The sequence below is a fragment of the Vicugna pacos genome, chromosome 15, assembly GCF_048564905.1.
Source record: "Vicugna pacos chromosome 15, VicPac4, whole genome shotgun sequence".
Lineage (NCBI taxonomy): Eukaryota > Metazoa > Chordata > Mammalia > Artiodactyla > Camelidae > Vicugna > Vicugna pacos.
In genome coordinates, this window is record NC_133001.1 from 53,636,449 (window position 1) to 53,664,102 (window position 27,654).

The 27,654-nt window shown below is 45.3% G+C and overlaps 1 long non-coding RNA gene across 1 annotated transcript; it reads left to right on the plus strand.

The window, feature by feature from the left end:
* Positions 1–346: 346 nt before the first annotated feature.
* Positions 347–27,427, plus strand: LOC140685785 (uncharacterized). The gene is made up of 2 exons (XR_012059222.1): positions 347–450; positions 27,241–27,427. It is a non-coding gene; the product is annotated as an uncharacterized lncRNA (long non-coding RNA).
* Positions 27,428–27,654: the final 227 nt, after the last annotated feature.

Sequence of the window (27,654 nt, forward strand, 5' to 3'; positions counted from 1 at the left end):
TGGGATTAACTGACACACATGACTATATATAAAATACATTAACCACAAGGACCTACTGTATAGCACAGGGAACTATATTCAATTTCTTGTAATAACCTATACTGGAAAGGAATCTGAAAAAATATATATGTATGTATGGATATGGATAACTGAATCACTTTGCTGTACACCTGAAACTAACCTTGTAAATCAACTATACTTCAATAAAAAAAATTTAAAAATTAAATAAACGCCAAAGTACTAAAAAAAAATCATGTTCCACTTTAAGAGAACTTAAGTATTGTGAGGGTAGGGGAAGTTCTCATTGTTCTTACATGACTGCCTCATTCTAACTGTTCAGCGAACAGCAAAGGAAACAGAGGTCTTCCAGCTCCCACCACTGACGGGGTACCGTGCTCGGCGCCCCTCCTCCAGTCTGGAAGGCAGAATCACTATCCCCATCATCCCCAGGTAAGGAGACTTTTGTTCCAAAAGTTCAAGGTAGCTTATGGAAAACTATGGAAGTGGTCGAGACAACATCTCATTCTCATCTTGGGTCTGGTCAACTGCAAACCTCACCCTCCTTCCCTGGACCTGGGCAGGGAGGCTGAAGTCCAGGCCTAAAGCCCACTTCCTTCTCTCGGCCTCCCACAGTCTTCCTCCTCTTGGACCTGACTTTCTTTGGGATCCGTAGGAGGTGGTCAGGCTGGCAGTGCTGGCGGCAGGGCCAGGTCAGGCATCTCCTGGGTACCGAACTGGGGGTCACGATGCTTGGGGTCCAGGCTAGTGCGACTGGACCAACACCAAGGGGGTTTCCAAAGTCAAAAGTGCCTCAAGCTATCAGCAAGGCTGGTTTACACTGTTCAGTTCCTCCAAAAATTGCTGCACTCCCACATTTCTTAGGGGAATACACTGTTATTAATGTGTTAATATACCGCTGGCTGTGTTTTTCCACCCACCTCGCATTTTGAAATATGTTCCCAAAGGTAACACACAAAAGTTCGCACACAGTCTGTACAAAATCTCCCCTTGGGGTTCGGGCTTCCCACAGCCCTGCTCGCCTGTTCCTCCTGCCTGTCCAGCCAAGTCTTTCCTCCTTCAAATACAAGCATTCTCCAAGGCACATTCAAACGCCTTCCTCCGTGAAGTCTGACCTGCAACTTTAGCAGGATGTCACCTCTGCCCTCTGACCTTTGACATCAGCTCCTACCACAGCACTTACCACCCTGCCCATGTCCTCGGGTGATTGCTGGGAGCTGCGAGCGTCTTCCCGTCTCTTACTTTCTCCCATGTCCTCCACTCTTCCTGGCAGATCCTGTCTGAGGTATATAAAAAGCCAGGGTCGTGCCTCCAGAAAGACCCACCTTGCCTCAGTTGCTCAGTTTTGTGCAAGGCCCTTAGCCTCTCTGGGTCTCATCCTTGGCGTCTGCAAGGGCCTTCCCCACGGGGTGCTGAATGAGCTGTGTTGGCATTTGTATAAACCTGTGCACGATGACCAATTGCTCGTCCCCAGTCCTCAAGGCTGGAATACAGCAGGCCGCTGAATTATAACCCTCAGCGAGGCCTTGTTGCCTCAGACCAGGCCCTGTCTGCGCCTGACTGGTTGGTCTCTGCTGCCCCCTGGGCCGCCGGACGAGGCAGTGAGGGGATGGCATCCAGCAGACGGGCCCAGGCAGGACCCCCCTCTGACAGCCCCCCAGCCCCGGTTTTGGGCGTTTGAGAAAGTGAATTTCTCCTGAAATCAGGACATGCTGGAGGCGGGGCTACTCAAACAAACAAGCAACTGAGACAAGACCAAACCAAAGAAAAGAGGCTGCTGGTACGAATGTCTTCCTTTCTATTACGGAAGACAACTTCCGGGATGCTCTGTGCGGACTGGCGCCCCGAACCAGGGCATGTGGGGATACGGCCCGCGCGGAGCATCAATAGAAATATTGATGCCAAGCTTCCGCGTGTCAGGCTGTGACAGCTCGCCTTCTGTCTCCAAACTATGTTCATGTCAATAAATCTGCTAAACTCCTCCACCAACCTGCTCGCTCTTCCCACGGCGGAGAAACTGTGAAGAATGGTTGTTCTGTTCAAAAAAAAAAAATAGTACTACTCCCCAGGGCACATTTGAAGTGCACCTTGGTAGGAACCTGCGTCTTTGAGAACTTTGTACAAGTCTGCCTGAGCTCAGAGTCAGATGCTGACCCCAAAGTGTGGCGGGAGGCGCGGCTGCATGAGAAGTGGGAGACGGGGGGTGTGCCCGTGTGTGTGATGTGGGGGGGTGTGGGTACTGTGTGTGTGTGATGTGGGGGGGGGGTGTGCTGCATGTGGTACTTTCCCTTTGCTTAGGTCACCATGTAATGGTGGATTCAGTTATGTTTCTAAACGCTCGCTCAGGTTGAAGGACGCTCTCTCATTCTAGAAGACATATGTGGTCTGGTGGACTAAACCACTTTGGAAACACCTGGATTCAGAATCAGAGTTCAGCTTCACCCATAGCTGTGTGAGATCAGACATGTTACTTAACCTCCCTGAGCCTCATTTATCATATCTTCAGCCTGGGAGGGGGAGTCCCTCTTAGAAGACTGTTGTAAGTGTTAAATGAGAAAATGTTCATAAAACACTAAGTTCAGAATCTGACACATAGCAGGTACTTTCCAGAATAAGCTGGAGACTCTGTCCTATTCATCTGACACGTCCTAGGTGTCCCTTATGTAACTGTGCACTGAGACACACATTACTGTCACCCTGATCGGTAGCGGTCATGGCAATGAGGGGAGGATGGCAGAGCGGAGAGGAGAGGGAAAGGAGAAGGGCAGAATTCTCGTGTTCTGTTTACCATCTCCCCAGGTGACAGGTTCCATTGGCAGCGTCTGCCGAGGGCGCCCACCTTAATAGGACAAGGCAGTCAAGACAGAAGTCCCATCCTCTCTCAGGACGGTGCAGCCCCCTCACGGCAAGAGAAGACGCCCATTTCAATCGCAAGGGAGGGATGCAGGGACCAAAGTCCTGGGACCACCCTGCCTTCAACATCAGCAGCTCTATGTTTATCTGTTTTGGATAAGGGCTCCCGCCTCGTGTGGGAGATTTGAAGGTAACAAAGGATACCATCTAAAGCTGAAATAAAAACAAAGACAAGCCCAGCTTCCATCGTGACAAAATCACTTTCCAAAAAGCATCGATGAGGCTGAGCAAACCTGCCTCAAACAGCATTTCAGTCCTCTAGAAAGCAACCAAAATCATACCACATACATGACGAGCATTGCTTCAGAAAACGAGTGAATGTTCTGAAAGGTCAGCAGGAATTTATGGTGTTCTTGCTCAGAGCCACTGCCATCTCCACTCTCAACCCTATCAATAGTTCAAACAGGTTGGCACAGGCTGTGAAATACAAGCTCTGCTACCACTCCCGAAAGGCCTCACTTGATGTGAGGCGCTGCCAGTGCAAGTGGTGAGGACACAGGAAGCGCAGGTGGCCGAGCCCCTTTTGGGACAAGCGATGGACCAATGGACCGGGCCGGGAATAAACTGACCGCATAGCCAGGGATTTTACAAGGAGTCCTGGGGGGGTGAGGCAGCCGGGAAGGGCCTTGGGTTGCCACAAGTCATGCACACACGCAGCAGAGACAGCAGCAGGCCCAGGGCACCTACACATTCCTTTCACACCCTGCATGTTCACTTGTGCAGAAGAGATGTGACAGGGGAAGGAGCCCGGGCAAAAGAAAAGCCAGAGAAGACTTGCAAATGTGCCCTCCAACCCATATACAGCACACACAAAACCTTCCATGGGACAGACCATGTACTGGGACACAAATCATGTCTCAGCTATTTTAAAAAGATGGAAATCATACAAAGTCTCTGACATCCATGAAATTGAATTAGAGACTGACAGAAGAAAGGTAACTGGGAAAATCTCCAGTGTTTTGAAATTAAACAAAACAATACTATAAAACTCACGGGTCAAAAAGAAATCACAAAGGCAACTGAAAAATATTTTTAAATGAATGAAAATTGTAAAATGGCATATTAAAATGTGTAGGATGCAGCTAAAGTATTACTTAGAGGTCAATATATGGTTTTAAACACCTGTATCAGAAAAACATCTACATCAATAACCAAAGCTTCCATGTAAGAAAGGCAAAGAAGAGCAAATTAAACATGAAGCAAACACAGGGAAGATTAAAGTCAAAATCAATGAAACAGAAAAAGAAATCCAATGGAAATGAAGTTATATTTTTGACCAGATTAAGACTGACAAGCTCTTAGCTAGACTGATGCAGAAAATAGGAGAGCAAAATGGCAAGGAAGGAAGGAAAGAAGGGAGAAAAAAAGGAGGAAGGGAAGGATGGAGGGGAGGAGGAAGAAGGGAGGGAGGGAGGGAAAATCTGGGAGAAAAAGAGAGATCAGAAAGGAAGAAGTGTCTTATTCATATATGACACAATTCTCTATGTAAAAAATTCTAAGGAATCCCCCACAGAACTATTAGAGCTCATAAATGAGTTTAGTAGGACTGCAGTATACACTAGCAGTGGACAATTCAAAAATGAAATTGAGAAAGTAGTGCAATTCACAATGATAGCAAGAAGAATAAAGCAGAAAAATTCTAGCAAAAACAGTTCATGATTTATACCCTGAAAACTACAAAATATTGCTAGGAAAAAGTAAAGAAGATGCAAATAAATGGAAAGATAGCCCATGTTCACTGATTTGAAGAGTAAATATTGAAGAGAAAGCAGTCTCCCTAAATTGATCTAAAAATTCAAGACAATCTCTAGCAATATCCTAGCAGACTTATTGATAGAAACTGACAAGAAACTGACTTACTTTTATATGGAAGTATGAAGAAGAGCCAAAACAATTTTGAAAATAAAAAGCGAAGTTGGAGAACACAACCTCGTTTAAAAACTCACTATCAAGACTCATTGTCATCAAGACAGTGTGGTACTGAAGGAGGAATCAGCATACTGATCAATGAAATAAAATCAAGGGTCTGAAAATAAACCTTTGCATGTATGGTCAACTGATTTTCAACAAAGATGCCAAAGCAACTCAGGGGTGAAAGGATGATCTTTTTAACAAATGGTGTTGGGAAAGTTGGAGAAACATATGCAACAAAACAAAATGCCTTAAACTATCATCTCATACCATACACAAATTTAACTTCAAACGGATTATAACTAAATATAAGAGCTAATGTGACAAAACTTCTACAATAACACATAGGAAAAAGTCTTTGTGACATGTGGTTAGGCAAAAAGTACTTAAACACAGTATCAAATGATCAAGCTGTAAACAGAAAAAAAAATGATAAATTGGACTCCGTTAAAATTAAAAATATTTGTACTTCAAATGATGCCACTATGAAAAAAATTTTTAAAAAGCAACTCATTGGGAAAATATTTGCAAATCATGTATGTGATAGAGGACTTGTGTCCAGACTACGTAAAAACTCATAACTCAATAAGATACCAAACAACCAAAAAAATAGTGGGCAAAAGACTTGAACACTTAGACATTTCAACAAAGAAGATGTACAAATGACTAATAAGCATGTGAAGAGGTATTTATCATTAGCAATTAGAAAGATTCCACAACCATTGACATGGTCACAATAAAAAAGACAGACAATATCAAGTGTTGACAAGGATGCAGAGTAAGTGAAATCCCCACATGCTGCCAAGGGCAATATAAAATGGGACAGCCCCGTTGGAAAACAGTGTGGAAATTTCTTAAAATGTTAAACACAACTTATCATGAAAACTAGCAACTCTACTATCAGGAATCTACCCAAGAGAAATGAAAACAAACATCCACACAAAGACTGGCATGTGAACGTGTTTATTACACCACATACAGTCCATCACACAATAAATGGGTAAAGAGATGGGTAAATCCACGCAATACAACACTACTCAGCAAGGAACCTCAAAAATACTATGCAAAGTGTAAAGAAGCCAGAATAAAAGACTACATATTATTCATTTACATGAAACATCCAGAAACAACTAACTTATCAGAGACCGAAAGCAAATTAGTATGTGCCTGGAGCTGGGAGTGGGGGTGGGAACTGATTGCAAACAGGTTCGGGGAACTTTAGGGGGTGATGGAAATGTTCTAAAACTGGATTATGGTGAAGTTTACACCACTCTATAAATTTTCTAGAACAGTAAATTGTACACTTACAGTAGGCGAATTTTATGAAATGTTAATTTAAATAAAGCTTTTAAAAAAGCAGATTGGAAGCTGTAAAAACAAAAACAGAAAGCCTCTGAAAACCACCAACTTGAACATTCTTTGAGTCTTTAATGCTCCATGCGGCTTAGACTCTGGGTCCCAGCTCATTTCAGCCGATTCCCTGAGGTCTGAGACTTTCCAGTGCTGAGAACATTCCACGCCTAGCTTTCCCTGAATTTTTTTTTTTTGTTGTTGTTCCACTTGCTAGGCAACATTCACCTCTTTTTGCAACCCATAATTTACACGTTTCAGAGACAATCTCTTGCCTGTGCCTCCTTCCTGCTTCCAAGTACAAGCAGAGCCCAGCCTCAGACTGACCTACACAATAGCCACTTTATGGTCTAATAATGCTTTCAGCTGCATTTCAAGCAGAAAGCTCTCCTTGCAGACAAGTTATCATTTTGGGTTATAAAATTTACCAATTAAATTGGGTGCATTTGACCCGATTTAAAAGAGAAGAAAATGCTCTGGTATTTTCAGATAAGGCCTTTTTTTTTTTTTTCCCCTTGGCAACAGCAGAGCCCCTCTCTCCATTTCCCAGATCCCTCTAGGCAAGGAAACGTGTTAGCAAAAGAGCTAACTTAGAACCGAGTTTGAATTCAAGCTGACAATGGCTCCCTGAATGTGGGCTCTGTAAGAATCCACAGCTCTGGGGACGATTGCGACCCTCTGTCCACCTCCCACGCTGATGTGCTGGACAGCTCTACTTGCTGGAGCGAGCGCTCCCCTGGGAACGGACTCTGTCCTTAGGGTGTGAGGATTTTAACTGCAGAGCCGGAAACTTCTGTATATCGTTGAGAGTCTGATATGTAAATCATACAGCAAAAAGCACCAGGAAGATGCCTGAGCCCAGCTTTCTGGAGAGCTCTTTATGCTGATTTGAAAGCCTCTCCGCTGTGAAAAGGACCCATCTTCTTTTCCAGTGCATGTCCTGAGCCTGCAGGGTGGCCAAGAACAGGGCCTGTGGCTCCAACTCAAGTCAAAGAAAATACAGTCGAAAATAAAAATAACTCCATTTGAATCACAATCAGCCTGTCACATCTGTCCCTGGTTTCATTCTCCGGATCAGATGCAAGTCTTCAAGAGAACCCACCCAATACAACGTAATTGTTCACGTATCTGCGCCCCGGAAAGACCACACGCTTCTCCAGATCTGGCATTTTCTCTTGTTGTATTTGGTACCATTCATGTGCTAGAACAGGAAGAATTAATTACAGGTCATGAGGAACGAGGGAGAAGAAGGAATTAGGGTTGTTCTCAGCCTTGTAGCTTGGAGGAAACGGTAGGAGGTGAGACAGGAAACTGAGATGAAGCACACAGGTTCAGAGGAGGCTCTGGGGAAGAAAGGAGAAAGTTTATCTGTGCCCCGGGGCCCCACGGACAGCCACATGGAGTTGTCACGTGGACAGGCACAGCCGTGAGTCTAAAGCGGAACAGAAAGGCCAGGTTTGGAAGTGAAAACTTTCAAGAGTCACCAGCTTTGTGAGAGATCTAAAGTCATGGCTGTTGATGAGATGGTAACTTGAAAGTCTGTGGAGAGCAGGCATAGAGAACTATGAAATCGCGAGTAATCAAAGTAGACAGAAGAATTTAAAGAGTAGAAGAAGTCAATGAAGAGCCAAGAAGGGACTTCAGACTGGAACTTCTGAAAGGAGTCAAGGAGAAAGTCTGCCTCTGATGAACACCTTCCAGAAAGTCATCCCGCAGACCTCTGCCACATGAGGGACGGGCAGTCACCTGGCTGTGTTTGGGGTTCCGGGAGTTCAACTGCTTCTTACACAGCCTTTCAATTCACCCACCCATCTTTACCCCTATAATCAGAAATACCTGACATCCCCAATTCACCTTCCCGAGGTTCTGAAAGGCATTCTGGTTTTGCTCTTGCTTTTCCCATTTCTTCTATAGGATTAAGCTTTTCAAATCTATTCAATTCAATGACCCCTTGTCTATCAGCTTTCCAGATTCCAAGTCTTCTGTTCCATGTTCCTTTCCCATTCTGTTACTCCATGTGATTAATGCCACGTGAACAGTGTTACACGGGCAAATGCCTATATTCAAAATGCCACCTTTAAGGGGGATCCAGCTTTTCCTTCAGCTTTTCACAAGTCCAGCTGGTCTTGTCTCAAACACTGAGCTCTTCCCTAAAATCATAGAAATTGTGCTTCTGAGATGACAAAAGAACTCCTGACGGTGGAGTCGGTCATACCATTTAGACTAGTTATTTCCAGGCAGGCATCTTACTAATATCACAGATCCCCAATAAGCGCTTATCCATCAGTTCTGACTGATTGCTGCCAGTAACCAAGATGTTCTTGCCAAATCTCCAGCCAACAGACAAATCCATCCACATTCGGATCTTTAAAAAAATGACGACAGACACTGCAAGAAATAGCAGTGATGATTTTTGAACAATTGCTCTTTCCAGGCCCTGATATAGGTGATTTCCACGCACCACCTCATTTAGTACCTAGAACAATTCTATTAGATAATTATTAACCCCTCTTAGCAGATGAAGGAAGAAGGGATAAATGATTGTTCTAAGGTTACACCACTAATTGGTGTCAACAGGTCTCCCTGAAGGGCAGGGCACTACTGGGCCCAGCCGCTCAGCCCAGCACCTCAGAAGAACTAAGAGCCCCTCAGCCCCGCGCTGAGCAGGAAGGCTCTGTGCGGGAAGGTGAAGTTCATTTGTCAATTCTGGTTGAGAATCCTGGACCATCATTACTTAATCTGGCTGATGATAAAATACAAATTCTGTGGACCCATCCCAGGCATTAAGAAACAGGAGGAGGTACGTCAACAAACAAGACACGGGAAACCTCTCCCCATGCGGGGTTTGTTTGTCTTCTGTTGGAATAAGACACGGGAACGGAGTCAGGCAGACGGAGCAGAGCAAGACCACCGACCCCGCCAGGCATCTTCTCCCTGAACACAGCGTTTTGAAGTTTGGAGAACCTCAGCAGTTCTGGCTGGAAACAGAATATAAACCGTTTGAAGGGCAGACAGCATGGGGCTCCTGCCTGGCAGGGAAAGCAGGAGTCCCCCGTGGGGATCCAGGAGACGCTGGATGGACACCCAGCAAGTCGCTCTGCACCCCGTGTCCCTCTAGAATTTGGTTTTGTGTTTCTGAAGGATCCTATGATCTGTGTCAACAAGAGTGTTCCTGCCTTTACTCAGCGGTTCCAATACTGAGTTATTCATATTTCCTGATGCACTAGAGATGCGCCAGCAAGACTGGGATTTAGACAATGAATGGGGTCTATTTTCCTGGAGTGTCGATTTTATTTACTGGTAAGTAATTTTAAGAATTATTCTTACACCCAAACAAATCGGGTTATGCTATGGAATGGAAGGCAAAATTCACTGCAATATTTTTCAAGAGGAAAGGAAACATTTTAAAGAAAATTTTTCAATAGAAGTGAACGCTTGGAGCTCTGATCTGTGGATACTCAGTCTCTCCTTTAGATGACATTTCATTTATCCATTTTCCCACCATCAGATACTGACCAGGCTCCTGACAGACACCAGGCAGGTTCCTGGGCACCGAGGCTACCATGGGAGACATGAGATTCCCATTGTCATGGAGTGTCCAGTCTGGTGGAATAAGAAGATGCACAGAGCTGACCTCAGAGGAGGAAGAAAGAGGGTAACATGAGGAGAGTGAGCTGGGGCCGGGGGTGACTTTACCAAAAGGGATGCGGGAAAGCCTCTGCAGGCAGATGTTATTAGAGCCCAAACCTAACTGTTGAGAAGGAGCCAGCCACGGAGCATCTCGGGGGCGAGCACCCCAGGCAAAGAACAGAGCAAGCAAAACCTCTCTGAGACAGGAGGGAGCCAGTGCCTCCGAGGACAGAAAGCAGAATGACTTTTCATCCGCGAGGCGGAGGGAAGTGTGTGGGGTCTCCTGCCACGTGCTCGGGAGACGCCAGCATCATGATCAACGGGTGAGCATGAGCACAAATGCAGGTTCCCTGGCTCCACCCCACACCTAATATTCCAGAATCTGAGGCAAGGACCCAGGACTTTGTATTTTAAACAGATTTTTCAGCATTTTCCATATATACACACACACACAAGTTTAAGAACATTTTTCTAAAGAAACTAAAACATTTTTGAAACACAGTAATGTCAACTAAGGTGACTCGACTGGGGAGTTTCTTCATAGATAAGCCCTTGATGTCAACCCAAAAAGAATGGCGGGGCTCTCTTCCAAAACTCTCTCCTCTCCTGGTAAACCAAGTCCTTCTCAGACTTTCTGCATCTAGTGTAACTTTTCAGGGAATGCTGAAAAGGTGATTGGCTTAGGCAAAACTGAGCTATTATTTCAGAAGAGCAGAGTCCTGTTGAAACTCTAGGCCATTGTGGCCGCCTGCTCGTAGTTTGGTTCCTGGTATGAAGTAAAGAAGAAGTAGGACTGCATTGGGCAACAGCTGTGCTCGGGAATCAACTATCTCTGAATTTAGAAAATTGCTGTGTTCCACCAGACTATCTTCCCAGCTGGGTAAATGAAGACAAACAGACTCAATTATTATAATTTTGTGCAGTTGCGGGGCTTTTTCTGCAAAAGTTACAGTATTTCTATATTTTTTACATTAGAGATAAAAAGAGATGAATGACTTCAATTTTCTGGGAACTTCAATTACCGGGCTTGAATCATCCCAGAGACAAGAGAGAAGCTGAGAGTTCTGCATACAGATCCATCCTCTTAAAAAGGATGTCCCGAATCAGGAATGCACACAGAGCTGTGGAGTGTGCCAGGAAACCCAGATTACTCTCATTTGCAGTTATTTCAGGAGTCACCTTTTGATACTTACCACCCTCCCAGGAAGGGGCATGTCCGTGAAATCAGCCAGAAGACTCGCTCAGATGTGACAGCGACTGTGATTTACAAAGGGAGTTAGAAGCAGCTCAAGATTTCAGTTTCACGTATCTCTCCCCCGTTCTACAGGAGATTAAGACGATGGGGGATCAGTTATCACAAAGGGAGTTTAAATGAGACTTGTCATCCAATCCTGGACTATAATAACCAGTGTTTGCGCAGAACTTTCGTGGTTTAGATAGCATTTTCACTGAGTTTATCCCTTTGACTCCCACTGTGACCCTGGAAGGCTGGACCTGCTTGGATGAGGAAGTTGAGTCTCAGAGAGATTCAAGATTGCCCCACAGGACCCAACATGTATCCTCAATCAGGACACGAGATTCTTTCTTTCCCATGCTGTATGTCACAAGGATGTACCAAATTGCCAGCTTTGCCATCCTCCATGTCTGAGAAAAAACGTTTCACCCACAGAGGTAACCAAGGTTACCACAGAGGTAACCTTGACAGACACAGGAGACCTGAGCTCTCATTACGGGATCTTCCTAGTTGGATATTTCCCTCTCTGGTCCTAATTTAGGAGAGAAAGCAGTCTTGGATGGATGGATGATTTTTATCTGAAATTAATTGATTCTGAGCTGAAGGACCTTATAGAGTTTGTGCATTAGAGAGTATGTATATATTTTGCATATATATGTATACATTTTGGAGTCTCTATCACTATTTCAGAGAACGTTCGGAACAGTTGGAATCAATCCTCCCCGTTGGCCAGCGCAATGGACACATGGTTTGAATCGGCCAGCTCTTCAAACAGTTGGGGTCTGACGGATTCCCAAAGACATTTGGCCCAGCATTTGTCTTCTTTTTATTTGTACATGTTTTTAAAATATAGTTTTACACTAGCTTGATTTATACAAAAGCCAGCCGAGAGAATAAAAGTTCCATTTCTGTTCCAGAGCCAGCTTACTGTTGTGAATCAAGTCCACAGAAATGCCCATTTGATGTGTGTGTCAGAGACGCTTTATGCCTGCTGGCTTTGCAGGCCGGCCCAGGGGGCTCTCGGTCTCCGAGCAGGCACCCAGTGTGACATCATCAAGCAGGGCTCCAAGAGACTGAGAATTTGGGGAGAAAGCGCTCCTCTAATGTCAGTCTCACGTCACACTTGTGACATATGTGTGTTTCTTTCCAAGCTTTGAGACATATATCTTCCCTCTCAGAGTCAGAGGAATGCCATTTCTGAGAGACTACAATTTAAGTTTTCAAATTAAGGAACCTAAGATCTTACGAGTGAAATAGGGAATAGCAGTTGGAAGTGAATCTGTAAAAGCCTTCAGAAATACTGTTGTGGTCACTGACATGGAATACTGCTGGCATAGAAACTGAAGGTAACATGAATGACACCGTATACTTCGTGAGTAAAAATTCAATATAATTGCATTAATATTTATATCTGTATCTATACATGCTATTTAACGAATTCATTTGATTTTCTTTTGGTGCCTGTATTTCATCTGAACATTCAGTGCTTTTATGAATAGAGATTTCTTATCAGACCTTCTGAAAACATTTCCCAAACGCAAACACTGAGGGATTTCATTGTGAACCATTTAACCACATAGTCCTAAAGCTCAGAAAGACTATCTAAACAGTTTCCCATAAGGGAAATCATGAACCTTGAAGAAGGTCTGGGTTCGAATATATATTCACACAGTAAGTACTCTGGGGCTTTGTAAAGAATAGAGACAGTTTCTGACTGGAATAATCAAAGGATGGCTTATTACTTCACAATGTAATCCATCCAAGGTTGAGATGGCATCCAGCCTCTCCTTGAAAACTAGACAATACTTCAATAAACAAGTATGGGGAAAGGGGTGATTTGGAGGGAGGAGAACTGTAACAGCCAATGGGGGTGCAGTGCCGGGGAGGGGGTTGGGGGGCAGCGAAGCTGCCAGGCATGCACGAGTTCCTGGAAGAAGGTTCATGGAGGGCAGTGGTGGGAGGTGAGACTAGAGTGAGACTGTATCTTCAGCTGTGCTTTTCAGAATAAAACATGGGGAGATTTGGAACGGGGGCCACATAGGGGAAGTGTTTCCATCCGAATGTGGCTAGAGTTCCCCACTTGTGAACCAGCTGGTGCGCTGGTCTGTCTGTTGTGACCTTGGCATTGCCATGACCCCTTTTAAGACCTCACCCTTGCAGGGGAGGAGCCAGGAACAGCACTTCCCAGCTCCCTTTTCTCCTAAGTTTCCAGGTTGCAGGGGCCAGGGAGGGGCACTCCAGAGAGACATGGAAGGTAGCAGAGAAATGGAAGGTGGGAGAGAAGAAGATGCCATGATCTGCAGAGGCAGCTCCAGCTGTACGTGCACAGAAGAGGGGGTCAAGGCAGAGTCTGAGCGAGCTTCTGGAAAGCTCTCTATTCACTGCTGCTGACCACAGCTCTGGAGTGCTTCCCTCCCTCCTTCTCCAGGCCTTCCAGTGCTTCCCTACTTGGAGAGCATCGAGAGTTGTTTCCTGACTGAAAGCTGACCGACAGTATGGATGGGAAATGACTGAAAACAGGAAGAGACCATTTAAGGGGCATTCGTCAATCCAGGGTAGAGTCACGAGCTTCAGAACTCAAAGTCGCGCTCTTTTAGCGCATCTCATCTACTCGCCATGGGTTTGTTCAGCTACTCGGAGCCAAAGCACAGCCCCTGTCAGCTTAGTCAGGGCCACTGGGCTCTCGCTTCCTGATTCCATTTTTAAGCCAATTTCACCTTTGCCCTTTCCTTCACTTGGCTTTACCAGGCTGACCTGTATATTGTACCTATTAACTTCATTGGGCAACATCTTCATTCAAATCCAGGAGGCACACAGCTTCAGAAAGGGCAATTCTCACCCACCTTGAGAACTGAGCACTTTCTCATGTCAAGATACCAGTCAAGTTCGAGAAGAAGTCCCACCAGCCCAGTGCATAAAGGGCCTCTTATAAAAGTAAAGCTCACAAATGTAGAACACAGACTTATGGTTACCAAAAGGGAAGAGGGGAGGGATAAATTAGGAGTTTGGGATCAGCAGGTACACACTACTATATATAAAGTAGATGAACAACAAGGACCTACTGTACAGCAGGGAATGCTATTCAATAGCTCGCAATCACCTATAATGAAAAAGAGTATCTGCACATATGTATGACTGAATCACCGAGCTGGACACCAGAAACTGACACAACACTGTCAATCAGCTATACTTCAATTTAAAACAAAAGCAAAGCTGATACAGCTCTTCTCAAATGCATCTTTGTTCCAGCTCTGTTGACTCACTTTGAAAACAAGGCATGTCTCCATGCCAAAAGGAAGAGGCAGGGCCAAAGAATGTGGGCCAGGGGAACTGCATTTCAGAATTAGTTTAATTTTTCCACAGGTATCCCAGATACCCTCCCTCACACCACGGAAGTTTGGTGTAGCAGCCCCATTCTGCCTGTGAGTGGCTCAGGGAGCCTCTGGTGGAAGGTCACAGCCCCGGCTAGGAAGTGGAAGAACCATTTTTCTCAGGTTCCAGAGTCCACCCAAGAGCTCATGTTCTCCATTTATCAAGTTATCTTGAGACTCAGCCCAGGTGATGAGCTGGTTCCCCAGGCCAATCTCCAGAGATGGGCACGCGTAAGAGGGCGGACGGAGGTCATGTGTGTGGAAACAGGCGGAGACAGGCTGTAGAGCACATTTTAGATAAGACATATTTTAACTGAAATCCTCTTCTGCTTCTAAAAACAAGATGGGGAACTGGAAATACATTCAAGGGAGGTACTCCTAATGGGGTCACTCTGCCATCCTGAACCCAATATGGAAGAGTTCTGCTGAGTAAGATTCACGAGGAAAGGCCAGAAACAGGCTCATTATTTTTATTACCCTTTTAAAGCTTTCGTTTTAATCCATGAGTTATAAAATATGTCCCATTCCCTGAAATTAAAGAATGGATCAAGACTGAAAAACTGGCCCAAAAAATACACCTGCCGAGGGGAGGTGATGCTTGGTGAGGTCACTTTAAATACACCGGACATTTCTACTGAAAAGGCCAGGTTTCCTTTATCACTGCTATTCTCTCTGGAGCGCAGATGCTCGCCAGCCAAATCTCAAAGTGTCCTGAGGTTGAGAAAGCAAAGTTGGGGAGATCTGAGCAGCCGCCTGCAGATCACGCCCTAATCCTCAGGGGTAAGGACTGGCACCTCTGGGGCCCTCCGTGTTGCAAACAAGACAATATGGACCCTTCCTAGTCGGAAAAAGAATTTCTTAATTTGGCTTTGCTTTCCTGGAGGGCTCCCCATAACCCTTAGAATGAAGCTCAGACAGTGACAAGGCTTTTGGTGTCCTTTGCACTCTGGCCGCCGTCTCCTTTTCAGCCTCATCTTCTGATGCCCACTCCTCCTCCTTGTGCCCCGCATGACCCCTGCAATCTCTCCACCACCCACCCCTGCCCTGTCCTCCAGCTTGTAAAGCTTTCTATGCCCCCCAGCGCCTTAAGCTGTGACCTTCTTATGTCTCTGGCAAACCCAGTTGAACAACGTCCTTGTTTAAAACTTACCTCCGAAGTGAAAGTTTTTGAAACTTCCCAGAAACAGAACTCCTTTTCCCTCGCTATGGGTTCTCCCTGCTGTCACTGAATACCTCACATTTAACGGCAGCGCCTCCCTTATCATCATTTCTTCCCATGTAGCCGTCCAGATCAAGCCAATGCACAGTTCATTCTCAGGGTTGCTGAGCTGTCAGTGTGTTTGGCACAGTTTAGGCACCTGATTCATAGTTTTTGAATAGTTGTCAATTAACAACATGCTTAAAATGATGCATTTAGTGCTTTAAAGATACTCCTCAGCTTTGGGTTTCCGGAGAGGTGAAGGCAGCATCTCCTTCTTCTCCACTTCCCCCTCGGCCTTCCATCTTTTCTTGGCTCCTGTACAAGGAAGTTCAAAGGCATTACCTTCCAAGGGAAGGACTTTCCACCGTCAGCCCCCAGCATGGCCAGTGCCTGCCATAGCATGTTGCATTGGTCTGTCTTTCTCAGAGAGTCAGGAGGTTTTCAGAGTTTGTAATAAAAGTTTCCTGTGTCACTGTTTCAACAAAAGATGTTTTCTTGACATTCACATCCTAAAATCCTCAGAACTTGCCCCGAGATATCGGCCAGCACCTTGAAGCCCTGATACCAGAAGATGAAGTTTCAAGAGGAGACATGCAAAGTCTAGAATGAGGACTGGAAAAGCAAACAAAGCAATTTCCAGGGGAATAACTGAAGCTTGACAAGAGCCCTGCAGAAAATGGCTCCAGGTTATGGCTATAAATTTTAAAAGGAAGAAAAGAAAAAAGAAATTCAAATCCCATGTCTGCATAAGAGAAGGTTTTTCTTTTTGCTGGAATGTCTCTGAAGGATCAGACATAATCAGGAATAAAAGTTTTCCCTGTCTTTCCACTCCCTGCCTAATTACTAATTAGCTGGGCTATGTGCTGTTAGAAGAAAGATGTGACTAATGTTTAGAAGCCTTCAGAGAAGGACAATGTTATGACAACAGAGGAAACCAACTCTGCTGACACAGAGAGTGATGCTTCATTTTTGAGGTATATTTATGTGAAGGTGCATTGCAAATATTTACTGTATGTCACAGAAGAACAGCTAAAATTGGCCGTGGTAATCAAGTCTCTGTATTGCAATGTTCTCATCTGTACAGTGGACCCAAGAATACCTGCCTCCTGACACTGTCATGTTTTTACAGTGAGGCAGCAGTGCCCTAGAAGGGTTAAGGCAGTCCTGGGGGAAAGGGGGCCTGGGGGGTCCGCTGAGTTACACAATCACTCTCTGCGCCAATCAGGACCCAAGCCCATTTACATTGACAGTCATCTACTGAGCCTGGCATGTCCTAAATGCCATAGAGAATAAAAAAGTGCCACCAAATCCAAGAGAGCTTCCACAGCAAGGACCCCACAGCAAGCCACAAGAATTAACACGTTCCTACATCAGATACTGGTGGGTCTGCAGTTGTGTCAAACCACACCACATCCAGTCCTTCGGCCAAAGATGATGTCCACCATGCAGGTGTCTTGATCGATGTGACACGCTGGGGTATGTTTTTAGACGAGTGAGCTCCGACCAGAAAAGAGAAGACAGTATTAATCAGATTCGATAGACGTTTTGGTAATTTACTCCTGAGCAGGTGTACAGCACTTAAACATTTGTAAACCATTTTCCCATGTGCGATTTATCCCCTCCTTATAGGAAACCCACGAGGGAGGCAGGAACCATTTGAGGATAGACTGAGAATCACAGAAATCAGGGGAGTTTCACAGAGTCACAGGTGGGACAAAATATCTTCATGGGCTTGGGACTCACGCTGCAGGGACATCCCGCACCAAATAACAGCCACAGGAAAGAGAATCCTTGCTTATCAACCACGCTTTCTTCTCCCCCTTTCTTCTATGCCTTCCTCCCCTCCCCAGTCACTGGATTATCTGATCAAACAGCCCACAGAGAGAGTTGTACTGTGGCTCACAGGGCACTGGTAGTATGACTACACACACACACACATACACACACCCCTTCCTGCCTTATCCATGCACCTGTATCTAGTCTTTGTGTGCCAGAGAGACCTCAGTGAAATCATTAGAGTTTTGCTCTTCTGAGATTCTGTAGTTGCAGAGTGGAGTTAACCCAGCGTCTGAAGACAGCTAAAAACCCTCACATTCTGAACTCTATTCAATACCTTGTAGTAACCTATAATGAAAAAGAATATGAAAACAAATATACGTAGATACATGTATGACTGAAACACTATGCTGCACACCAGAAACTGACACATTATAACTGACTACACTTCAATTTAAAATAATTAAATTTTTTTAAAAAAAACGCACATTCTAGATGTTTCCTACAGCCTAAAATAATCATCCACATCAGTAGCTTCCAAACTTTTTTGATCATCCACCCTATGGGGAAAAAACATTTTGATCACAGACTCCTTGATATATGAAAATTTAATTATAAATTTGGCCTGCATATTTGTAAATCGATGCCTATGGAAATATGTGATATGAATGATGAATTATTCAAAGACTACAACATTTTAAAATGAAAGCTGACATAAGAAATACTGAATTTTTATTTTCCTTATTTCTCTGATTAGGAGAATACAAAACTTAATATGGAAATATTTTAGAGAGAACTATACAATTGAATAAGCTTTATTATTATTTTTAAATCTCAGTTTAAGTTTTTTATATAGAAGTTTAAAGAACTGGTTTTGATTTAGATTTATTTCAATCCTTGGCTTTAATGGTTGTCAGAGATGGAAAAAATACCTCAAAAGAAAAGCGGAGAAGGGCATTGTTCTATGTGCTTAATAAATTATGTTACTTATTTTCCAATCCTTTCCACTGATTATGCAAAGACTTTATTGAAATAACTACTGATGTCAGTTGGGAGTTACAGCAAACTAATAATGCCATGTATATCTCTCTCAAACAAATGCTGTATAGATCTCTCTCCAACAAGTAAGTTTAAACAAATGAGTTCAAACTCTACTTCCAAACCCTTTGTCTGAGAAAGTTTTAACTTGCTTGTAATTCTGCCACCAAGTTTTATCTTTTAAATGTGCAGGCATGAGCCTATTTAAGTGATGTGTTAATTTCAGCAACAAATCACAAAACGATAGAAACGTATCTAACCACCCATGTCCTTTGTTCTCTTCTCATGAAGAACTTTCAAAAATCAGTTATGGATATGGAACTCACTTTTTAAACATCATAACTGAATCATTTTGCCGTATACCTGAAATGTTGAAAATCAACGATGCTTCAAAAAAAGGATGAGATACAGCGATCTTTTGGAGACACAGGTCCTGCAGGACCTAACAAGGTGCCTCGTCCCGACCCTCCCACACGGTGGGTGGGTTCAGTGATTTGTCAAACTTGAAGGAACAAAAAAGCGAGGTTAGAGCCTAAGCACTACCACGTCCATGACGTCAACCACCAAAGTCCCTCCACGGACGTTGCCCCACTTCTAGGAACCCCCAGCCCACGGAACAGTGAACTCTCCTGTCAGCAAACCTGCCTCCTTGGACCCCAGTCTAAGATTAGATTTTAATTCTCATGCTCCTTGGAGGGGACACTGAGGAGCTCAGGGACGAAAGGGGACCTTGGTCCTTCGGAGACTGATGCCTTGTTGGTGCGGCAATCACCCTGATTAGAATTTTTATTTTCATGGATGCATAGATTTTCAAAGAGGAAGCCTCTTCCAGGCTGCATTTCCCAAGCAGCAACCCAGCTGGTGGCATCTTTTCTGTGCCGTTTTGAGCCTCCCCTTTTCATTTTTTACATGGACTGGTAGGAGCACTAGCTTGGCTACCTGGACCTTCCCCCTTTGGGGCAGGGTGTCCCCTACATCTAGCCGGGACCTGACACCTGAGGTCAGTAAATGAATGATGGTGATCAAAGACCTTGATCCCAGAAGACAGTGCTTCTTGGGGACTCACACCTGCTATCTTAGCCCCGCCTCCATGGGATTACACAGGAAGTGGGTCTTGCAGTAACATTACATTCCCTGTTGCCTTAAAAATTCGACAGCACCTCATTTTTCTCGTCTCTACGTTGTGAGAAGACACTGTCCGCACCTCACTGAATCAAGGCATTGGCTTCTGCAGGCTGCATCATCACTTCTTATTTGGTGATCGCAGAGCAAAGTACCTGCAAGATGATTCTTGCCTGTCACAGATAATTTCAGATTTTTAATACCTTTTTTTTCCTCTCTAGCACATAAAGTCCCAGTACACTTAGCCTTAAATGGCCTGAGGATGTCAAATTACAAGCCCGTGCTTTGAACAAGAGCACCTCACAAACCGTGATGCAGCCATAAAGACCTCAAAACAACTGTGGCCAATCAAAGAGACAGCAAGTCCAGGAATCAGAGCGTCCTCTGAGAGACGGCATCTGGCCGGCTCCATCAGTTCCTTCGTGCCCTGAAAAAAGAGTAGGTGGAATCACGGTATCTAATCTTATTTTTCACATCCAACGGATTGCATTACAAACTTGAAATGTTATATTAAATATTACTGATCAGCTGAAAATTTGAACCCTTTATTAATATTTTAGTTTGTTTCTCAGTAGATGGAAGCAGCGTTCCCAGGGCCTAGAGAATTATATGGGGGGAGAGCATGCGTGGAAGTGCCTAAGGACACAGGATTGCATGAATGCATCTTTATGGGGTTGGCATTTTATGGGACGATGCTTTCTAAAGGGCAAAAATCTGGCAGCAATCACAAATTCTGGGTCATTCTTCTCCACCTGGTTTGATTTTGATAGCTGGGGAACCCGCAGGCCCCTGCGGGCCTGGCCTTCTCCTTCAGGTAATGGTCCTTCCACAGGGCCTCCTTGACCGCTACACACATGCACGCATGCGCACAGTCAAACCCAGCTTTGTTCTCAGGCTACAGCAGTGCTTGGCTGATAATTCCACCTAATTTGACTTTATCTAAATAACTGATGTGATTGGACAAAAAAAAAAGAATTCACAGAAGGTTCTTTTCAGTGAAACTTGCTGGACCCAGAAAGGCAAAATGAAGTCATGAACCCAGGGATTCAGACAATACTTTGGAAGATACTTGTAGCTCCTGTGAATCAGTGGCAAATGGTGAAGATACCAAAACAGGCGTGTCTGCCCACCTCGCCTCGGGCTTGGCCCAGGAGACCTGAGAGACCCCCGGGCAGCAAGCCAAGGGGCCAAAACCGAGACCCCTTTGCTGGAAGGAAATACTTCATAGCAACCCAGCTCCTAGGAAAGTACGTCCATGCAGGGACCAGAGGCTTCCTACTCCTAACCCTCCCTGCATTTAGGTAGTCACTTGTTCATGTGCAGAAATAAAGGTGGGTTTGATTAAGCACGGAACCACACATGGGGCATTCAGACAAATCACATCCCGCTCTTGCTCTTGGGCGTCCATGCAGTACTAATAACAATGCAAACAACCACATTTGCACAGACACAGAAACCAACTCACTGTTACCAGGGGGGAAGGTGGCGTGGGGGATAAACTGGGAGTTCGGGATGTGCAGATACTACTACACATAAAGTAGACAAATAACAACGTCCCCCTGTACAGCACAGGGAATTGCAATCAATAGCTTGTAATAGTCTATAATGAAAAAGAGTACGAAAAGGAAAAATATATATAAATGAATCACTATGTGGTACACCAGAAATTAACACGACCTTGTAAACTGACTCTACTTCAATTAACATAAAATAAAACCACCACGTTTGTTCATGCACATGCGCTCTGCTAGGCTCCTTAAATTCATCATCTCTGAATCTCAAGACAACACTTGGAAGAAGGCATTCATTGCCTTTGTTTTACTGCTGAAGAAGCTAAAGGAGGCAGCAAACCATCATCACACGGCGTCGTGCGGCAGAGCCAGGGTTCGAATGTGATCTACTCACCCGTCTCCGAAGCTTGCCGACCCCTTTCCCATGAGGCCTGTTCTCCAGGTCTGAACAGTGGTACCGCGTCTCCTGGGGCCTCAGACGAGCATCCTTGGCTGCCTGCGCTCTTTCCCAGGCTCCCCCGGGGGTGTCTCCTGGATGAGCTTCAGGACATGCTCATCACTTATGTCACTTTCCTCCTCCTTCCCAGCCCCACCTCATCCAGGCATCACCACAGGGGTGGTCTGCATGCTGGCATCCTACTGGGGACATCCAAGGGCGGGGCACCTCCAGGCCCAGCCTCCTGGGCAGCCCAGCTGTTCGGCGTGTTCTGTGCTAAAGGGGAGGAAGAACTTCCTCATCCCGTCAGCATCACACTTGGCAACAGGGACCCCAAAGCTGAGCTCCTTGTACCCCACATCTTACAGAGGTGGGAATAGAGTCATCTCTTCCTGTCTGGGGACAACCTGAGTGACATACACCATATTTTAGTCAGAACAGCTCTTCTGTTGGGCTCTTGTAACTAACCAAACCTCTGTCCCTAACCTTCTTCTGTCCATATACACGTTCTGTTTTCTGCAGGAGGCTTGGATGACACCGATGTACCAAGTGGAGCCCAAGGTGGACAGAGAGGAGACTCAAGCTCCCTTACTGCACAAGCACGCACACACGCGCACACACACACACCCTTCCCCAAAGTGAGTACCTCTTCCCTGCCAAGCGGCAACGCTCTTTTTCTACCTTCCCCAGGACTGAAGCTGTACTTTGTGTGTGTTACCCACTCTGAAGCCGCGCAGTGAGGTTGTACACTGAGACAGTTTGCTGTCAACAGCACTGGGCACATCCTTTCCCGGGAAGTCTGCATAGCCAAAGGGTCGCCTGTAAACCTCAGCCATGAGAAATGCAAAGGAGGCAGCAAGGGAGGACGGACAGAAGGCAATGCTCGGGCTACGCTGAGGATGCTAATGCGATCTTCCTGTAAGAACAGGGGAAGACTCTGCACAGTGATGGGAGGAGAAGAGGGAGATGGAGAGAGGGATGGAGGCCAGTCACCTCCCTCCACCCGAGTCCACAGCCACAGTGACCAATTTACTTCCTCGTTTACACTCTGCAAAGCAGCCAGAGGATGTCAGTGCAGTGGGGTTTGCAGCGAGCAGGAAGCCTCAGAGCAAGGAGGATGTGGTCCAGCCCTGGGAAAGGGCACTGCACCATGACAAAGCACATCGGTTGAGCCCCCAGAAGCCCCACCGACCTCCCAGAGCCCAGACCCCTCCCCAGGAAGTCCTGACACTTCCTTTTCCTGCCAGATCAGACCCTCCTTCCTTCCTTGTCTCTCAGCATTTACACGCTGGCATTTATTCCTGCACGCAGTACTTTCTACCTGTGTTGAATGTCTGCTTGGTGCCAAGTGCTCATCTAGATGCTTGGGAGACAGAAGTCATAAAATAGGCAAAAATCTCTACCTCCTTGAGCTTCTGTTTCACTGGAGAGAGAGACAGGCAGTAAATATTGTCAACTGGCAAGGTCTCTGCTACGGTACGAGGTGAAAGGGCTATGGGAGAACAGGACACAGAGACGGAGCGGAGGAAGCGCTGGCACCTGGAGGCAGCAGCTCGCCGAGGTGTTCAAGGGAGGGCCTCCCGCGGGAAGGCCGTGGGAGCAAAGACCTGGAGGGGTGGTATGTGCCACCTGCTGGGGTGGGCCATGCCTAGAATATTCAGGGATGGCAAGAGGGCCCGTGTGGCCAGAATGCAGTGAGAGAGGGGAAAGAGAAGAAGGAACCAGAGAGGGAGGAGACAACCAGAGCTGTGGGGCCACGTAGAGTCTTGAGAAAGCTTTGGGTTGGCCTTAGGCAGGAGGCCATCACAGGTGTGAACAGGGAGGTGACGATCTGACTGCTTTTTGATCACCATGGCAACCGTGGTAAGAATGGATGAGAAGGCACAGGGGCAGAAGCAGGGCCATCAGTTAAGTGCGGTTATCGAGGTGAGAGATCATGGTAACTTGTCCTGGTTATTTGCCACGAGGATGCTAACTGCTCAGACTCCGGGGATCCTTTGAAGGCAGAGACAGCAAGATTGCATGTAGGTTGCATGAGGAGGGATATGAGATATAAACTGGAGGCAGTGTTGATTATAAGTTTATTAATCTGAGAACCTTGAAGGATGGAGCTCCTTTTCCTGAGATGAGAAAACAGGGGAAAGAGCCACTTGCAGGGAAAAAATCAGGAATTCAGTGTTATACACAACTGGTTTGATACGACTGATACGAGAAAGATGACAAGGAGGCAATGGATAGATGAACCTGAAGGCCAGGGGGCAGGCCTGTGCTACATAAGTAAATTTGGGAAGGGCCAGTGCATGGATGGTGTTTAATTCCATGAGACCTGATGAGATCGCCTTGGATGTGAGCATCAGTGGAAAGAGAAGAGGTCCGAGGACTGGGTGCTGGGGTCCCAACGTGGAAAGATCAGGGAGGCGAGGAGACTATAGCAGAAGGAAATGAGCAAAGAACAAATCCAAGTGCAGGATTTATTTCAAAGAAAAAGAAAGTAACCAACTGTGTCTGAGGCTGCTGGAAAGTCAGCTCGGATAAGGACTGAGGACTGACTGACTGATTTAGCAACCTGGGTGTCCTCTTGTTGGTGACCTTCTGGTGAAGCAACAAGAGCAGTTTCAGGGGAGCAATGGGGAAAAAATGAATTGGAGCAGCATGGCAGGGCTGGTGAGATGATCACCAATTTCATTTCCTCTCCCTGGGCACTGGGGAGGACCACAGCTGCTTCTCCCAGTCAGTTTCATCCGTTTTGTAAGTAGGGAACACACTTAAATTTACTCCTAGACATGTAGTTCCTAAATGACCTCTTTGCGTCCTCAACATACCTCTCCAATCTCCCCCTCTCTCTTCTATCTTCCTTCCTTCTTCCCCTCCCTCCCATGATCAGGCTTGAATGGGAAGACCAGACCTTTAATCTGATCTTTGCTCTGAGTCACTTTATTCAATTCAGAAGCATCTGAGAATTTTTCCCTCAAAGCCTTATTAAATCCTCCATCTTCTTGTTTAGAGACTAAAAACAGTAGGCTTTTCCAGTCCTAGACTTATGTGTTTCCAGTTTCTGGACTTTATGTGTTTTTACTTTTGCTTACAAACTGGCCATTTGTAATCTTTTTTTAATCAAATATCTTCCCCACACAGCCGCTAATACCCTCCACACTTCACTAATGTTCTGCTTTCTAGCTTCCTCTTAGAGCTACGATCTCAGTAAAAATGGGGTTTTACCAAATAATTTTCCACTACATCATATGGATGGCTAACTCTCCAGTGCATTATATCTACTTCTTTCATCTCCAAAACTTCCACCAAGCCATTGTCATGCATTCTAGTTTTTTGTCACAGCAAAAAAAATGTTACCAATGTCTGCATTAGTCAGGACAAGTGATACTAGAGGTTGTAACAAAAACCTTCCAAATCTCAACGATTTAGCAGGATGAAAGTTTATCCCATTTCCTTTTCCTGATCATCCTGGAATACTACATTTTTCAGCCTCTCTTATGTTACACGGGGGCCCCATGGCCTAGATTTCAGGCACAGAAATGTGAGCAGGAGGATTTGCACCAGCTATAAGCGGGCCTGCCCATAAACCCCCTGTGCAGTCCTGCTCACTCTTCACATTGTGGTCACCATGGAGGCTGCATATTGAAGATCACAGCAGAAATACAGACTGACTTCTTGGCTCATCCCCTGGAAAAGAATAACCCCGGAGAGCCATCAACCCACCCTGACTAGGATGTGAGGGAGAAATAAATGTTTATTGTCATATCACTCAAGTAATTCGTTGCAGGATTACTCATGCTATCCTGATACTCCAAGGAGAAGAATGGAGGCACCGAGTTAGGACTTTTTGGAACGATTTTTGGTATAAAGGAAGGAGATAAATGGAGTGATATAGGGGGAAGTAGATTAAAAAGAGAGAATTCTGTTTTGGTTTTTGTGTGATGGGGAAAATGACTGTATGTCTGCGCACTCATGGGAAAGATCTGATAGTGAAAAAAACTGATGGTGAGTTCAGTGAGCAGATAAGTGGACGGAGGAGATGGAATCTGGAATCTGGAACACCGTATTGGGGATGACACTGTCTATGAACACAGACAATACATCTCTCCCGCAGAAGCAGCAGTGGCATATACAGGCACGGATGCAGGCTGATAGATGGAGGGTTTGATGGATGCTTACAGAAGTTCTTTGAACACTTTAATTTTGTCTGCAAGATCACTAGCTGAGATTGAAAGCTGGAAAGGAGACGTCAGGGGTTTGAGGAGAAAGATGAGGGTGAATGAAAACAGTTGTCAAGGACTGTAAGACAGTGTATATAAGGCAAAGGAATTATACAACATTGGCTGGACTGCTTTAAGGGTCCACTTAAAATGAATAATTGTGGGTGTAAAGCAAGACCAGCATTTTCCCTCCAGCCAAGTCCAACTTCCCACAGTTACACTGAGGCGCCATGGAATTTCAGTTGAGTAAATAGGGTGGTGACACTATGAGGGTGAGAGACAGTGACAAAACAATAGTAGGATGAACACACTGCAGGGCCCTGCGAGGTTAAAGGACCCCTGGAGTCAAAGATACTAGAAGAAAGGAGCTGAAAAGGTGATGGAGAACAGAGAAGGTTACTCACAATAGAAAGTTACGGCGGCGCAGGGATGGCTGTTACTGGTCATGATAAGATCTTGGCGTGTGACTGTGGGAGTGAGTGGCCAAAGCGGGTGGAGGAAAAGGAGGGGAGGAGGCCAAGAATTTGGAGCCCAAGTGTTAAAAGGGTCATGTGGGTGGATAGTGAAATTGCCCATCATGGAGATGTTCCTCTTACGAACAGTGAGTCAGAAGCTAAAACAGCGATGGGAAGTGATCCAGAAGTCCATGATGGCTTCAACAAGGAGGGTGGTGGGTGTCTAAATTGGTGGCATAAGAGACTCATAAGGGAAGGTTAGGATATTGAAAGAAAAGAAAGGTCTGGAATCTACAAAAAGACACAAGGATTTCAAGGCAACAGAAAATAGGCTTACTTGAGTGGGCTAAACTCCCATTTTATGCCTGGAATGAATGAGTGAATAAATGAATATGTCTATCAACAAGATCAAGCTTTTCACTTTAAGGGGAAGGAAACCTAGGCCCAGAGGCCCTTGTTCCAGACCCCTGCGTGAGCTAGGGTCTCCTCCAGAGGGAGCACAGCAGTGGTTGAAATCAGTTCCTGGAGACAGGCTACCTGGGTTAGATACCAGCTCTGCAACTTTAGGCAAATTTCCTTAGCTTCTAAGAGCCTGTTTCCTCATTTTGAAAAATCATGAATAATAAAAACATCTGCTTGACCAGTTGTTGAAAAAAAATAGGTTAATGAATTCTTAGAACACAGCCTGGCATTTAGCAAATAATCTTTAGATGATACCTACGATTATTAACTATGAACTGCGGTCCATCTCTCTACATCTGAAGTTTTACATTCACATGTTCCCATGTCTTCCAGCTCTCTGGGCTCAACCTCCCTTTGTATATCCAGGTCAAACAGCCTAGATCCTCACTCCACATTCAGTGGGAAATCTGCCCCACCCCCACCCCAGGTTTCCAAGGATTCCCAAAGACTTACTCTCTCACACTCACCCCTTGCTCCACACTCCTGCTTCCTGTGAATTCCAGAATGGGATGGTTTTTCACTTCCTGAGGCTGCTGGCCTTCTCCCTTTACCTCAACCCCTTCAGTATGCAACCCAGACTCTCTTCTTTGCCTTTCAGAGCAACTCTAACCCATGGCAATCCTGGGAATCCAACGTCTACTAAATATTGAAGACAAACAGCAGCAGAATGGCACCCAACTTCAATTCATACTAGATAGCAAAGTGATACCCTTCTTTTGTCATCTTGCTAAAAACTTGGATAGATTTTTAAAAACAGCTTAAAGTGATGGGGACTCCTCTCATTACCAAGATTTTTTTCTCTTTCTTTATTCCACCCTTGCCAAACACACACATACCTGCACACACCTGTTCGCTCTACCCTTCCTATCAGTCAAAAGACTCCAAATTCCTGCAAATTCCTGTTACTTTAATATGCAGATCAATTTTCACTCCACTCCAACCATAGACTAGATAGACTAGTCTTAACTTTGTTCATATGAAGGTCAACTCTTGTATATGTGAAGGATTGACC